Here is a 16,593-nt window from a genome sequence, read left to right on the forward strand (position 1 = left end):
AAGTCTTTAAAACATCCTTTAAAAAGACCATAGCATAATTTAGAGATTTCAAATTTGATGAAGAGAAAAAATGCTAGCTAAAACTGGCAAATAATAAAGACTTTATCAGGTTGGCAAGCAAAATTATACCCACTGTTTGAACTGTGTTTCTAGGGACTTCAGTGAAAATCACATATTATTTGGAAACAGCTTTAATATTGTGGAAGGATGACACCATCATTTTAAATATTGAACAGAAGTATTTTTACCCGAGAAATCCACCCACAAATCTCCTCTCAGCCATGAAGTCTATTGAATACTCTCGGATGAATCACTATTTCTTAGGCTGAGCTATCTCACAGGATAAAATTAAGGATTGGAGAACCATGTGGATGGTACACTGGCCCCTCAAGTTTGCCATAGTAAATTTGTTCCTGGCTACCAGCAAATTCAGTTTGGTGCTTCCTCCTATACAGTAAAGTTATTATTTGTTGGTTACATACCTTCTTTGTGGTCTTCGCTTCTTAATATTTAAGCCATGAGCTCCTTGGACCAAAAGCAGGACAACAATGTCATAAATATTCAGGGCCATATGCATTAGGCAGCCTTAGAACGAGAAGAAGACAGCAGTGGTTACAAATTAAGTAACTTCTCTTCCCAGCCTCCAGGTAGGACTTGGAGATCCCTTGAAATTAGAGCTTGTCTCCAGACCACAGACATCTTTGATAGAATGGATGTTTTGCAGTTGGATTCTATGACATTCTCCTCCACTGAGATCCCTGTCCTCCCCAGGGTACATCCCCAAATCTCCAGGAGTTTGCTAGCCTGGATCTGACAATTCTACCTCCCATCCCTTTCTGGTGGTCAGGAAGACCTGGCAGTCCTATCCCAGATAGGGGTGAGGTGGCTTCATTGGTATGACAGACTTTGCATGCTGCTGGTAGCAGGGAACTCTGTGATTTTCTTCATGCTGTGCATTTCCAAAGAGTACAGCCATAAAACAGAAACGGGGGTCATAGTCATGCCATTTTTCAGTTATATGGATAATTTTAGATTCACAGTAAGACTTTTCCCCCCAAATGTGCAACGTACAATAAATTACTTTAACAACAGTGATTAAAGTGCAATGCAACATGATTTCCCATTTTTTATGAATGACAAAAAACAAAAGTGGAGAGGGGGGGGAGATACAAACCCAGATTCAAAAATAAGGGCAGCATGAAAGGGAGAAACCCATTTCATCTTTGTGAGGAATATTGGGAAAGAGCTATAAACATCCCAATGCTTAGAATTTACAGGCTTTATTCACCATACATTTAGGTCCCTGAAGTAGGACAATTTTGCCAAGATCTTAGAAACAACCTCTGCCTGTTTTTAAATGGAACTCCTATATCCTGCTTTAACAAGAAAAAAAGCCTCCTTTGTAAGCAGACTCAAGATGCAGACTCTGTTTTTATACATGGACTAATGAAGACCAGGAAAGGAAGATGACATATATATCATTCCAGAATATATATATATTCTTCTCAAACTCTCTCTGTCTCTGTCTCCCTCTCTCTCTTTCTGTCTCTCTCTCTCCAGAATCTTCTTTTTTCCTATACATATACATATACATATACATATACATATACATATACATATACATATACATATACATATACATATACATATACATATACATATACATATACATATATATATATCCTTCCCTCTCCCTCCCTCTCTCCCTTTCAAACGCTTTCCCTTTTTTTTTCTGCTGTGTTCTTGGCCATATTTAAATCACTTTGAACTCTGAATAAGTTAATATCGTACTGATCAAGAAAGCACCATCTTTCATTCCAGCATTAACCTGGAAACTTTAGAAAAGTCTCTAAAATCCTCAAAAAAAAGGATCCTCCGTTAACACTACTATATATGTGTGTGTGTGTATAATTCAGTTTATAGTAATAAAGATGAATTGCAAGAAGCAAGTAAAGTAAAATCTCATTACGGCACTAGACTTCTTAATACAGAGCAAGAAGTCTTTAAATCCAAATTTTCTAGGTCTCTTATCGAACCCGGTAGATAAAGCAAATTAAATAATAGACATGATGACAATACTTAAAGGGGGGAAAGTTTATTTGACTTCTTGTGATTTTGGTATCAATTTCAGTGAAAGAGTGCAGGGAATAAATCTCCCTAGAGAAATATATCTATCTCCTTTGAATTTCAGCAGCAACAGCTTCCAACCCCCCCCCCCCCCAAGATGCTCCTGTCATCTTATCATGAAAAAGAGAATTCAGTCTTCATACAATCTTTATTGAGCTAATGCTACTGTGACCTCTTTCTTCCTCTTCCTTCCTGGGTCACAAAGTATCCTATTTGTATTATTTCTGCTCTCTATCATGAAGGGCACAGTAATTCATAACACATCAGCTGGTGTGAGTTGACTGGAAGAATCCACTCTCTTGACTATTTGATTAATTTCAGATTTTACCCTTTAATTATATGTCCTCTTTCAGTTAGATACTCTTTTCTCAGTATTTTTCTTTGCCTTGTCTTCTTGGAAATTCCCTCTTCACCTCTTGCAATATATATGAAGAACAGCATATAGTACAAGAATTTCCATTAGTCTACACTGAACAGATATTGCTTTCTTTTTCCTGTAGATTCATCCTATTGATGCTTCTGCCCCCATAGAAATGCCTCAGTAATTTGAAACAGTCATCCCACCCTTCACCCCTCGGATAGAAGATTGCATATACAACTTGTTTCAATCCGTTTTACAGGCATTTAAGTTAATGGGAAAGCATATGTAAAGTTCTTTCCTATTGAAATCGATTGGATTTGGGGAGCGAAAGGATTTGTTTGAATGCTGCCTGTTCTTCCTATTGAATCATAAATCAATATTCTGATTTTGATATGTGAATGGTTTTTTTTCTGTATGTTTTTGCCAAATTCACAGTTAATAATGGGGGAAAAACTTGCCTTCCACCAACCCTATGACTATTAGTAAGCTTCTGTGAGACCTTTTCTGCACAAGGAATTTGGCCTAGGCCAATGCTCGTCCAGTTGCAGGGCTAATGGCCACTTCCAGATGATGTCAGTGCCAGCCAGGGCTGGTTTTAGGTCCGGCATGACTCGGGCCCTCAGTTGGCCATGGCAAGGGCATGCGGATTCTTCCACATTCACTTCCTTGCTGTGGGTATGCTGGACCAGGACTGCCTGAAAGGGAGGAGTCCAGCCACCCTGGCCACCCTCCTCCTCACCTGTACCCAGGTATGGAGTCCCAAAAAGGACAAAAGAATGCCCCAGGCAGCTCCACTGCATGGTGTGGTGGAGCCACTTGGGGCATTTTTTAATTTTTAAGGGTGGGGTAGGGCATTGCAATATCCCATTCTTAAAAATAAGAAACTAGCCCCTGTTGCCCCACAGCATGGCAGATCCTTACTTCCCCAGCAGCCTCATCTGGAGGCACAAATCTGGGGCAGGCTGGGGGCAGTGCGGAAAGTGCTTCCCTGTCTGGACCCAGGAAGAGGCAAGGCAGTCTGCCCCAGCCCAAACACCTGGTGGCAGACCAGCGTGCTGGCCTGGGTGCGGAAAAGGTATCATGTATTACAATTAGTTCTATTTATCACATTGTGACTGTTGGGATTTCATGACCAGAAATGGTTATATGAGTTGGCATCAAAATTAATGTAGATGTGACAAGTTAAAACTTTTATTGCTCTACTACAAATGAAAAGCATTCTCCAAATATTTATTATTCTCATGATTTAATATCTTTGTTTTACATACATGTAGTAAATCTTCTTCAGCTTCCATACAGTAAATCAGCAGGACATTGTAATGAGCATCATTGGTGGAGACTGAGTTTTCATAGCAGTCACAGATTAAAATCATGGGTTTTTTTTAGGACTGGGAAAAAAATTTTCTTCATGTACAAAAGATGCCTTTATTGTGTCCTTCAATAGTTGTCTTAAAGGTTAATGCAGCAGGCGTCATTCAGGCCAGTGAAGAAAAAGCAGGTGGTGTATTTAGAAGCACATCTCCAACTTTAATGATATGGTTGTATGTCAGATAGAAGAATCACTGTGCAAGAAATAGTTATGTACAGTGTATGTTCATTTTAAATTAACTGTACTTAAGTGCATCATGACCAACAAAGTGCAAGTTTGCAATCTTGTTTTAGTGCTTCTATCACTTGCAGCTTTGCAGAGCCAAGTTGGGTGGGCTGGTGGCTTAGAAAAGTTTTTATTAAAATATAAATAGCTATGTTTGCAGGTAAAAAGGAGCTCTGTGCACATGACATGTTGGTGTACTGGACTATCTCAGGTAGGAGAAGAATGGGAGCTAGTGGCTTTTTTCTCCATGCTACTAAGTAGGTTCACTTCCAATCCTCTTACATGTGTTTGCTGCATGTGAACACCGTTGCCCTATTGCTTTGACTGAGAGCATTTGCTCTGCACTCATGTGCTGCATGTGCATAGGGGGGGGGGAGACTTGACCACAGGCTCCATCACATTCCCCCCTTTATGTATAACACTTATATGTGATTGAAAGAGTGCAGAATCTGAATGAATGTGAATCAAGAATCATAGTCTGCCCCAGAAGGGTGTCATTGCTTTCCATTTGCTTTATTCTCAGGTCCTGGCTCATGTTATGTTGCTTGTGTCAGTATTAAATACTTCTTTCAGTATTGAAGTTGATCACATAGCAACACAGCATGTTTTTGCCAGCTCCAAGTTAGGAAGTACCTACAGATTTTGGGCTTAGGAGGGCAGAGTGTGAGAAGGAGTAGGACTTCAATGGGATATAATGCCATAGATCAGTGGTTCTCAACCTGGCCTTGAATAAATCTTAGTTGGACTTAAAGGTGCTCCTGGACTCAATTTTTGTTCTTCCAAATCATTGGTTTTCATTACTCGGTTTGTACCCCGCCCTTCTCTCCAAGGGGGTCCCAAAGTGGCTGACATTGTTCCTCTTCCATTTCATCCACGCAAAAGCCTTGCGGGGTAGATCGAGATAGAGCATTTGTCTATCTGGAACACCGGAAAAGAGCGAGAAAAGAGCGAGCATGGTAGGACAAGAGACAGAACTGAACTGAGAAACCCTGGAAAAAAACCCCAAGGCTGCCATATAGAGGATGGAGCAGAGTTGTTCTCTCTTGCCCCGGAGGGACAGACCAGAACCAATGGGATGAAATTAATTCAAAAGACATTCCGTCTCAACATCTGGAAGAAGTTCCTGACTGTTAGAGTGGTTTCTCAGTGGTACAGGCTTCCTTGGGAGGTGGTGGGTTCTCCATCTTTGGACATTTTTAAACAGAGGCTAGATGGCCATCTGACAGAGAGGCTAATTCTGTGAAGGCAATGGGGGTGGCAGGTTACAGTAGATGAGCGATTGGGATGTGAGTGTCCTGCATAGTGCAGGGGGTTGGACTAGATGACCCAGGAGGTCCCTTCCAATTCTATGATTCTATGACTGTCTCAGAATTGCTCCCCATACCTTAACATCTTGCCGAGTGAAAAACTTTCATAAAATGGGAGTTTGGACTTTATTTTTCCAGCTTTCATTTATTAACCAGTCTTTTTAAAATCAAAGATGCAAAGTTAGTTTTAGGATAGTTTTGTAGTGAGAGTTAGCAGGAATCTCCTAAGTCAAACAATGAGTCCTTGATTATATTGAGATTCGCTAAACTATCCCCAGGAGCTAAACATTGCAAGTACAAAAACTGCACCCTAAACCAAAAATGGACCAATCAACACTTTCCCTCACACACACAGATAATGGGGCTGATCTTTGAAAATGCTGTTTGATTATCAAATTGTGGATAATGGAAAAGATTATTGTTTAGTATGACTTAAGTGTACTAATGGATTTATGGAGAAAGGAGGGAGAGAAGAGAATGTATTCAAAAATATTCCAGTAGAGAACAAAGCTCTAATTCATCAAAGTCACCATGACACAGCTGTTACAACAATCCATCTCCTGCTGAATTCTAGCTAGCTAATTTTTGAGAAGTGACATTTTTCACAGTTTATTGTTTTCTCATCAACATGGCATTAGCCGCATCAAATATATTCACAGAATGACATTGGCATTGATGAATTGTCAGTGTGCTTTCTATTTAAGAGCCTCAGTTTCTTCAGGAAGAAATGCAACATTTAAGTGTGAGAAAACAGATTCCTGTCTGCTTTATAAAAAGCATATTCATGGGTCCAAAAGGAAGTGTAGACACCATAGAATCAGTGCATGTATTCCTCACTAATAACCCCCCCCCCCAAAAAAAAAGAACATCTCCTAAAATATGCCCTTCATGACACCATTTTTATTTGAATGGAAAAAAATGTAACCAGCTACTGGGAGCATATGACACTGATCTTGCAGTGATTACACTTGCTACAGATTCACTTCTGAGCCCAATGCAAAATGTTGATCTTGCCCTTTAAAGCCCTCCATGCCTCGAGACCAGGGTGTAAACTACATGGAGTTTTTATTCCAACCGCTCGATTCAGTCCCTGCCGATTCAGAATGCGATTTCCGTTTGGATTTGGGACGATTCAAAATTTCCTTCTGCAGCAAGAAGGATTGATCCGGAGTGACCCTACCTTTATTGTGCAATATCTTAGAGTGCTTTTAATGCTCAATATTTTAAAGGCTGTTTTGAATCTGGGCTCTCCTCTGTGGTAGAGGACCTGTGATTGGCCACAGGTGGTCATGTGACAAACTTGCCTTAAAGGAGAAGCTCCTAATTTCTCTCAACTTCTGTCGGTCCTGGATTTTTTCTTACTTCTCTGCCTTTTTTGATCATCTCTCCCCCCCTCCAAGAAAAGAAAGAGGCTCCCTGCTTGGCTCCTCTCCCCCCACCCTTCAAGAAAAGAAAGAGACTTGGCTCCCCCCCCCCCCTTCTGAACTACCCTAACCACGTGCAGAACACTTTCCTGTTTCAATGGGGAGGGGGAGGGGAAGAGGAAGATCCAAGTTCAAAGCGGTCTGAATTCAATAGGATTGACAATGGAATAAACAAAGTAAGTGCAGACTCTGCCCAGATACCTGCAGGATCATCTTCTCCCAAACATTCCAGGCCTGGAATTAAGATTGCAGGATGAGAGAGGGCTTTTTGGTGGCAGCCCTACAATTATGGATAAGCCACCCCAGATAGTGTGCCTCCCACCCCCCCTGTTGAGGAGACAGTTGAAGATGGTTTTATTTAGGATTGCATATGACTGATTTGGTTTTTTTATATATTGGCAGTCCTAATTGGAATTTTGGAGTTTTGACTTTTTATTGGTTTCTATAATTGTTGTTTTATTTGCATTTTTAGTGTGCTTTTTATGTTCTAAGCCACGTTGAATTCCACAAGGGAGTCAGGCAGCCATAAACATTTAAAATAATAAATAAAATAATAAATCATGACCAGCTACTTCACAGCTAGTGTCTATGATAAAGTATTCTTTAGATCAGTGGTTTTCCGCACATGGGTTGAGTTGGATCTCTCATCTGGTTCATGAGCCTTGCTATGTTTGCTGCCTTTTGGAAGGACCTGCTGTTAATTCACACATGTAGGAAGTAAGAGCTCCATACGCACCTGAAGCCACCTTGACTAACCAAGGCTTGTGCTGTTCTCTGGCTGCTAACTTGTGCAGGAATCTTTATTCTGTAATTGACAGTACTTCATCAACATCATTAACCAGATCACTGCATTTGTAGAGAGCCTTTCTGTTTGCCTGTCTAGGGGGGAAAGTACCTAGATTGCAGCACAAGAAACTGAAGTGGTGAGTTTAGCTCTTATCTATGTTCCCCTTTCCTCTGTTTCCCTGTTTTATATTTGAATGGGAAAGACATGTAGACAACAAACATGTCTGGCCCTTATCATCCCAAATAGATCAAAGGGTTAGAACTGTAAAAAAATGCACATTCCTATGACTATAGATAGACACCCACGTACACCATGTATTTCACTGGCCAATTTAACAATGAAATTGTCTGTCCAGGCCTAAAACGCTCCCCTCTGCACACAACTTTAATAGATACCTCAGATAATACAACTCAATATTATGTTCCTGCATTCTTTGCACAGCTGTGCAGTTCATTCTTAGCCCTGAGGAGTGGCTTTTATCTGGCATAAAATGGATGAAGAACACCTGCAGGCACATCAAGTTATTGATATCTCCTGCAAAGTCTAGAGCCTTAACTACAGCAAGGGTTAACAAAAGATTTGGATTCTGAATTGGTAGGTGGCCTCTCAGTCCTAACATTTCCTATCCATGATAGATGTTCTGTCAAGATGCAGAAGAAATACTGTTATTCCACAAGAACTATTCAGTGAGCATCATAAACTCTAGACTTTCCAGAAGAGCTGTTGTAATATTTTACCCAGCTGGATGAAATGCAGGTCACTTCAGGAAGGAAGACAGGAGTGTGCCTCTAGAGATAATTACATCAGCTGGAGGCCAAGCGGTAAGCAGCACTTTGGGTTGATTCAACGAACAGTAGTGAGGCAGAAAATTCTAAGGTGGCAAATTATCTTCTGTTTATGTACTTCCTACTTGGCTCCTTGAACTAGGGCAAAAAACACTGGCGGTGCAGTTTTGGAAGATTAGTAAGGAACAGAAGTTGTAGAGTTTTGATAATCTGTTCTTGGTCTTTTTATCAATGGCATTTTTAAAATCCCAACCCCATTTGACAGGAACTATCCTATCCCACCAATCACATGATTCTGAATGCCATGGGTTTGCATATTCTTCCAAAGGACTAAATCAATTCCAAGGGCGTACATAGTTCACAGCACCAAGTTATGGTATGCACTTTTGGCATTCTTCCAGTTTGGAAGGGGCTTGAGGGGGATGCAAGGGGGGTAGGTGCATCCTAAAACTGGGATTGAGATCTGAACAGTATTCCTTTGTTATTGAAGTTAGCTCAGTTAAGTTCCATTATTAGAAAGCCAGCTTGGTTTAATGGCTGAGAGTGGCGACTTCTAATCTGGTGAACTGGGTTTGATTCCCCGCTCCTCCACATGCAGCCATCTGAGTGATTTTGGCTTTGTCACAGCCCTGATGGTGGTGCTCTCACAGAGCAGTAACACCAGGTCTCTCTCAGCCCCACCCACCTCACAGGGTGCCTATTAACAACCCAGCCAAAAACCACTAGCAGATCCAGGCTAGTGACAGAATCCTGGGAATGAGAGACTTCATATGTGTGCACAGCAGTGGCAGAACTTTAAGCAGTGGATGTGGTTCCATCGGAATAAAATAGGTGGAATAAAATAGGATCAGCAGACTGAATAGTTCACTCTAAAGGTATCCCCTGGGCAAGCACCAAGTCATGTCTGACCCTTGGGGTGACGCCCTCTAGCGGTTTTTTGGCAGGATCGTTTGCCATTCCCTTCCACTGTACTGCAAACTGGGTACTCATTTTACCCATCTATGACAAATCCTTATCATTGACCTGTGCATGTGGAAGAACAGGCAAAAGAGCTACCGTGTCCAAATTATTTAGACTTTCAAAGGGAAGTGTCAGAGTTTCATTGTCAGAAATCATTTAGAATGGAAAGGATTTACTTTTGCAAATGTACCGTATTTGCCGGCATATAAGACGACTGGGCATATAAGACGACCCCCCAACATTTCCACTCAAAATATAGAGTTTGTTACATTCCATTACAGTACTATGGGCCACTATGGGCAGCTATGTCTATCCCAACTGAAGTGCACCCGGCGTATAGGACAACCCTCCCACTGGGAGGCATCTTTTTCAGCGGGAAAAAGTAGTCTTATACACCAGCAAATACTGTACGTACATTTCTGTGGAAGAGAAAAAATGGCTAGAATACATTCACTGCCTGGCTAAATCCCCCAGACTCCTGTAACAAAGATCTACAGACTGCTGCAAGATCACACAAAGGTCACCAATTTGCTCTTGCTAAATGTATAATTAACTTACATAGGAAGAAGAATTTGAGCTTATTTATTTTTAATGGTTTCATAATGAACAAAAACAGAATGAGAAGTGAACCAGTACAGGAAAGGCTACAAGAAACATGTTCATTTTCCATCCTATTTTCATTTAAAGTAAATAATTTCCATTGTGCTCTTCAAGGCAGAAAAGCTTTTAAAAACAACATTTGAACATTAGCCTTAGTATCATGCCTGTGCTCTAAAGGCAACTGTCTTGTTTAGCCCTTGATAAATGTAATTAGACCAAATTTTAAAATGAATCCTGTTTAGGAATATAGTTACATCAAAATTGCATAGTACAATATAGAAGTGTTCGGTAAATTAGCCACTTTTTATATGCAATCAATTATTTGTTTTAAAATATGTCTGTTGAATTGGATAAATAAATGAGAAATCAGAATTGTTTTCTGAAAAGAAGCGATCTATTTAGGAGAAAAATTAAGGACAGACTGGTTATAGATCAAACTAGATAAGACTGTAGGCTATCTGTAATTATTTCCACATAGGCTTTAAAAATGCTAATCAAAGCCACCCAGTTTGGATCGGGACCTTGAGAAGTAGAGAGAATAACTTTGCTCCCTTGTACTCCTGTTTAAAAAGAGAGCCAATTTTTTCCTGGCAGTTTGAATCAGAAATTGAAGCCAGCAAAGCTTCATCTGTTAGGTATATTCCTGCCATACAGATGTCATGTGGAAAAATCTTCACCTGCTTTTTTAGTCAAGTGCTATAGATTTTCTGCTGTTCAGAAGATTTGGGAAAAGCTAAACCTACTTAATTTCTGCATAACATGTAGCCATAAAATCAAAGAAGCTCTGCAAAGAAAAAAAAAAGGCATCCTCCCTTTGGTAATGGGACAATACAGCATAAATGGCTTATTGTTATCTGCTCCCTGAAAAATACCTTATATTGTTTTCACAACTGTTATAGTTGTTATAAGGGCTAAGTTACTAGGCATATGCAGCTTCTGCAAAAAGAAAACAAAATAGCATTCCTATCAAATAGGGAGAGGGTGAAAGGCAGCAGTTCTCAAAGCCTAAACGGACATAAGGAGGTGTTGAGTCTTTTCCCTGTTTATAATTCCCCCCACCCCACCCTGCAGAAACTGCTGGGGCCTACAACTGCAGGAGGAATAAAACTATTGGGGAAAGGGTTCTACAACCTGGTTATGACCTGTCTCATGTACTAAGAGCACTATATCAATCCGGACGCAATCCAACCTTTATGAAAAAAAATTTAAGTGTCCCATTCGGCTTCGTGAAGTGCTGCAGAGCTGACTGGGGCATTTTTGGACCCTCCTGGGACTGTAAGGAGGGGCAGGAGCAGGGCCTGGAAGGCCCAACTCTTCCCCTTCCACAAAGGCCTGAGCTGGGGTAGGCCCCATTGGCACACACAGCAGAAAAGGCGAATGTGGAAATATCCGTGATCCTTTGCTGCGGGGCAACAGAGGGCCTAAAGTGCCAGCGCCAATTTCATGTAGAACAGCGGTAGTCAACCTGTGGTCCTCCAGATGTTCATGGACTACAATTCCCATGAGCCCCTGCCAGAAAATGCTGGCAGGGGCTCATGGGAATTGTAGTCCATGAACATCTGGAGGACCACAGGTTGACTACCCCTGATGTAGAAGCAGGGATTAACCCTGCTGCCAAACAAATGCCAGCTCAGCCATTTTGCCCTGTGCAGAATCAGACTAAGAGAAGAATTAGGTGCACTGCAGTTACTGAGGCTCCATCCCCAAAATCTCCAGGTATTTCCCAACCCAGAGCTAGCATCCCTAGCAGACACAGGTATGCAGAACAATTATTAAAGATGATGGCTATGCTTGCACTTTATCTCTTTATTCACGATAGAGGAAATAATTATTTATCTACCTGTTTGTCATTAATGTGCCAAAACATTTTATTCTACCCTAGGCTAAACTATTCAGTTTAGCTGTTGGCTGATGTATCCCCAGGGGGAGCATATGAAAGGGTTCATATCTCTATCTGTTTGCCTAATAAGCCTTACCACAAATGGGAAGATTAGGTGGCAAATATTTATATAGCATTCAATAGAAACATATCATTTTCCCATCTGAAAACCCTCCACACATCTTTCCCCCCACCACCACCACCACCTGTGAGTTTCCCCTGAGAAGTAAAGAGCCCATTTTTAAACATGTTCACAGTCTAGTTGGATTTCAGTGGAAGGTATTTCATCATAAATACGCTTAAAGTGGCAGCCAGTGTTTAATTATTGTGAGTGTATGGGACAGATTTTCAAAATCCCCCAGGGGTTGATTTCCAAGTGTTCAACAACCAAATTTAGAGACATGTTTTCAAAAGAGTTCAGCCTCAACTCAAGGTCAGATTTTTCAAAAGCACTTGGAGCACAGTAGCTTCTTTTGTGTCACCCCTGGGCAGGTTGTCAGAAGAACTCTGTGGGCTTGGGAGCTCTTTTGAATTTCATATTCAATTGTGGCTGCAAATCTGTGAATGTAATTATCAGAGAGTGCTAATGTAAGATCCACACAAAGGAATGGCTATCATTATGCTATTATCCTTTGTATGATATATATATATTTATATATAACTACTCAGAGAGAGAGAAAGTTGAGTTACATTAAGGATATTTTCAAAATAGGACTAATTTGAATGTCGAATACATTCCTCTGTGTATGTTTATTCTCTTCACAGAGTTTAAATATGTGAAGAAGGGTAAAGCAGCAGGCTTCTTCAAAGAATAAAATAGTTTTATTATGTAAAAAAGAAGAGAGAGAGAGAGTTCTGTCTAACGGTTGTTCTGTAGCCATTCAATCTGTTCTGTAGGCAAGCAGGGAAGAAACTCCCAATGAGCCAATCAGGATGCTAGGGGAGATTATTTGAAAAACATCAGGAGGTTCCTGATCTAACTATGCTAAATATACACCTCCTCTGATGCCCCCTGTAGGATATTCTTCATGTGTTTTTAAGTCATGCACAATACAGATTTTGCTTAGTCCAACACATTCCAGCCATAGTATTTGTCTTTCTCATCTACTTTTTTGATGCACAGAGTTATTTTTTAAAAATTAAAATTGGGTTATCTTGGGTTTGAACATTTTGTGGCCATCTGTTATTATCTTACATCTTGCCTCATCAACAAAATAATGTGTCAAGGAGGCTATTTTTTTTCCAAAATGTCTGTTGTTTTACCCAGAATATTTGGAGATATGAAAATCTACTGAATTTTTAATATCCATTGAATCTGCCTTTAAAGTTGCACAGTAAATCTTTTTAGACAGTTTTAAATCCTCGTTGTTGCTGTTTTTAAACAAGCAGCTCAGAAAAAGTTGATTCCCTCACCCTACCCAGCCACCTTGAGCCATGACTTGAGACACTATAGAAATAGTTGAAATAATGCAGAAATATACATTTGATTCCATTAGTTGGGATGTTTTGAATGACAGGGATCTGTTAAATATCAATGCACAAAAGTTCAAGAATTAAAAGCAATAGTGCATACATAGAATTTTTAACTCTGCATCCAGATTAAACACTAAGTAATACAGATAATATGAGCCTCTTGTGGCGCAGAGTGGTAAGTGGCAGAAATGCTGTCTGAAGCTCTGCCCATGAGGCTGGGAGTTTGATCCCAGCAGCCGGCTCAAGGTTGACTCAGCCTTCCATCCTTCCGAGGTCGGTAAAATGAGTACCCAGCTTGCTGGGGGGGTAAACAGTAATGATTGGGGAAGGGAATGGCAAACCACCCTGTATTAAGTCTGCCATGAAAATGCTAGAGGGGTCACCCCAAGGGTCAGACATGACCCAGTGCTTGCACAGGGGATACCTTTACTTTACCTTTAATACAGATAATAAATAAGCCTTTTTGAAAATCTAATAAACCCTTAAACAAATATAAGGCAGAACAATCTCACCTGTACTGTACTATATATAAGTTTGGAGTTTCAGCATAATTTTTCAGTTAAGTAAAATCCTAGAAAATGTGAGGTTTTAAACAAAGCTCAGTGTTTATACCTATTCCAGAATTACTTGTTTGGTTCTTTTATTCCTGGATTATTAACATAGTTCTAATTCCAGTTGATTAACTACAGGAAACGTGTAATGATGTATGTTAAATATAATGTAGCATTCTAAGTTACACCACAATATAACATACGTAACTTTGAATGAATACCTTTCTGTCTCAACTCAGAATGTGTCTATGGTAATAAGTAGTCATGAATAATTAATAAATATAAATAACAGACACACTAGTCACTATTAAAGTACAAATGTTTGCCTGTGTTTCCTTCATAACTGAAATCACTTTAATCAACCCAACTAAAAGCTGAATTACGTCCAAGATTTTCTAGACAAGTGTTTTCACTTTGGATATGTTTTTGAAGCCATGATTGTGATAATGGCTTTACAGTAAGTGGCTTACCTCATTTAGCTCCCTAACTGGCCAAAAAGAAAACCATAAACCTTATGCATTATTTCATATATTGCATTGTACATAGTCAAGACTAGGAAGCATTTCATGAACTTGTTCTTGTAAAATATTAACAAGTGCTTGGTGGCTTTCTGCCATCTTTTTCTGAGTATTACCTTTATAGATCTGTTTCTCCTCCTATTTTTTTGTTTCAACTTACGTTACTGGAATTCCTCTCAGCTTTGGTGACTGAAGAACTTTTCACCTGACATTCAGCAAATAACAGCCAAATTTTGCATTTGCCTGGACATCCCCAATCCTTTGATTTAACCATTTCATCTTGTTTCGGGACCCATGGGTCCAATTGGTATGGGTGGAAAACTGGTAGGTGATATTTCTCTTCCCAAACGTGGCCTTCCTACAATTTTTTATTCTTTTGACTTGAATAATTGGTATTTTATTGTAATATTTTGTCTAGTTATATTTGTACACAAAACCTACATAAATCTTTCCAGATTGACTTGATACCTCTGACTTTTCATGACCATACCCAAACAGCTGACAGAAGTCATTCAAAAGAAGTTGACAGTGGTATCATTGTCATTTAATGGAAATGCTGCTTTTCTTTCAGTCAATAAAGGTTCACAAGGCAATAACAAGAAACAAATTGTTTCCTTGGCCTGAATCCTTTAGTCCCTATTTTGTACTATATTATATCCCCCAATTATAGAAGGCAGATATACTGCAGATTATTGTACTTGTTAAATTTATAGGAACTACGTGCTGCTTCTGAGCCTCTTGTGGCGCAGTGTGTTAAGGCATCAGAAATGTTGTCTGAAAGCTCTGCCCATGAGGTTGGGAGTTCAATCCCAGCAGCCAGCTCAAGTTTGACTCAGCCTTCCATCCTGGTAAAATGAGTACCCAGCTTGCTGGGGGGTAAACGGTAATGACTGGGGAAGGCACTGGCAAACCACCCCGTATTGAATCTGCCATGAAAACACTAGAGGGTGTCACCCCAAGGGTCAGACATGACTCTGTGCTTGCACAGGGGATACCTTTACCTTATGTGCTGCTTCTTTCTGCAATAATTGGATTTGTTGTATGTTGTAGAGTCTGTCGGCCAAGGCAAAACTCACCTTCATCTCAAAAGATTCTGTATCTACCCATGTGTTAACTTCAAGCAAATTGAAACATTCATTTCTACTATATCAAATAGATAGGATGCCATATAGAGTCTGAAATGGTGTAAAGCCAAAATGCTTCTACTGCAGATAATGATTTTCCTTTACTTGAGTCTTTTATATCATGTTAATGGGAATCAGTAGAAAATTAGTACAGGAGCCAGTATACAGAAATTTTAAAAAACACTTTTAAGAAATGCTTTTGAGAGTTGTATAGAAATCAATTATACATTTAACTTTCTCTCCCATCAATTGAAACCCTATTTTCAAAATTTAATCATTTAGTTATAGAGAAACTGATTGCCTTAGTCCACAAGAGTTAGCAGATGAGAGATTAAGAAAACAGAATATTGCCTGTCAGATAACTGGGAGCTGTTAATGGGATAAAATATGGGAAATATTCCCAGGCTGGGAAATGATTCAATCTGGAATATATCTGGCACCAAAGGTGCACATTTTGATATGTGTTGTGGTTCAAAGTAATGTGGCCATATTTCCATGGGTGTTGTAGGAGGGAGTCATACTGTGAACAATGCCATTTACATTTGCTGCCCTTCTTAAAATATTGCCAAAAGGAGGATGCTTGTCATAGACCATTTACGCACTGGGAACTTCACTGCCCCAACTCCCATGCAGGAGCACCAAGCCAAATGCTCCCCCATGTGGGTACAGGAAGAGGTGGGGCCACCTGTCATGACTCAAACTCCAGCCTGTAGTCCGGCATGAGACCTCCAGTGCGTAAACGGTCATAGGTAGTCCCTCTCTTCATTATCATCAGTTTTACTTCTTCTTCTCTACATCCTTCCTCTCTTCCACCCCCTCTCCATCCTGTTAATGGGGAAACTTGTAACAATATGAATAAATAGTATCTCCCCCAGTTAAGAAATGGTTGCAATTGTAAGACTGATGTGGGCTATATTGTAACCCCACTTCTCACTGCCTGAAGGAGTCTCAAAGTGACTCATTTAATGAGTCCTTTCCCCACAACTGACACCCTATGAGGTAGGTGAGGTTGAGAGAGCTCTGACAGAACACTGCTTGGTCCGAACAGCACTAACAGTACTATCAGAGCCCAAGGTCACCCAGCTGGCTGCACACAGAGGAGT

The 16,593-nt window shown here is 40.1% G+C and overlaps 1 protein-coding gene and 1 long non-coding RNA gene across 4 annotated transcripts in view; one reads left to right on the plus strand and one right to left on the minus strand.

Annotated features, from left to right (window-relative positions):
• The window catches only part of COL25A1 (collagen type XXV alpha 1 chain), a 317,331-nt gene that overhangs the window by 161,438 nt on the left and 139,300 nt on the right, over positions 1–16,593 (plus strand). The window lies entirely within an intron of this gene.
• LOC143819235 (uncharacterized) overlaps positions 1–16,593 on the minus strand; it is a 32,719-nt gene that overhangs the window by 5,674 nt on the left and 10,452 nt on the right. The window contains exon 2 of the long non-coding RNA XR_013224873.1: positions 483–585. This is a non-coding gene — a long non-coding RNA (uncharacterized LOC143819235). The remainder of the gene's footprint in view (positions 1–482; positions 586–16,593) is intronic.

Source organism: Paroedura picta, chromosome 10 (genome assembly GCF_049243985.1).
Source record: "Paroedura picta isolate Pp20150507F chromosome 10, Ppicta_v3.0, whole genome shotgun sequence".
Lineage (NCBI taxonomy): Eukaryota > Metazoa > Chordata > Lepidosauria > Squamata > Gekkonidae > Paroedura > Paroedura picta.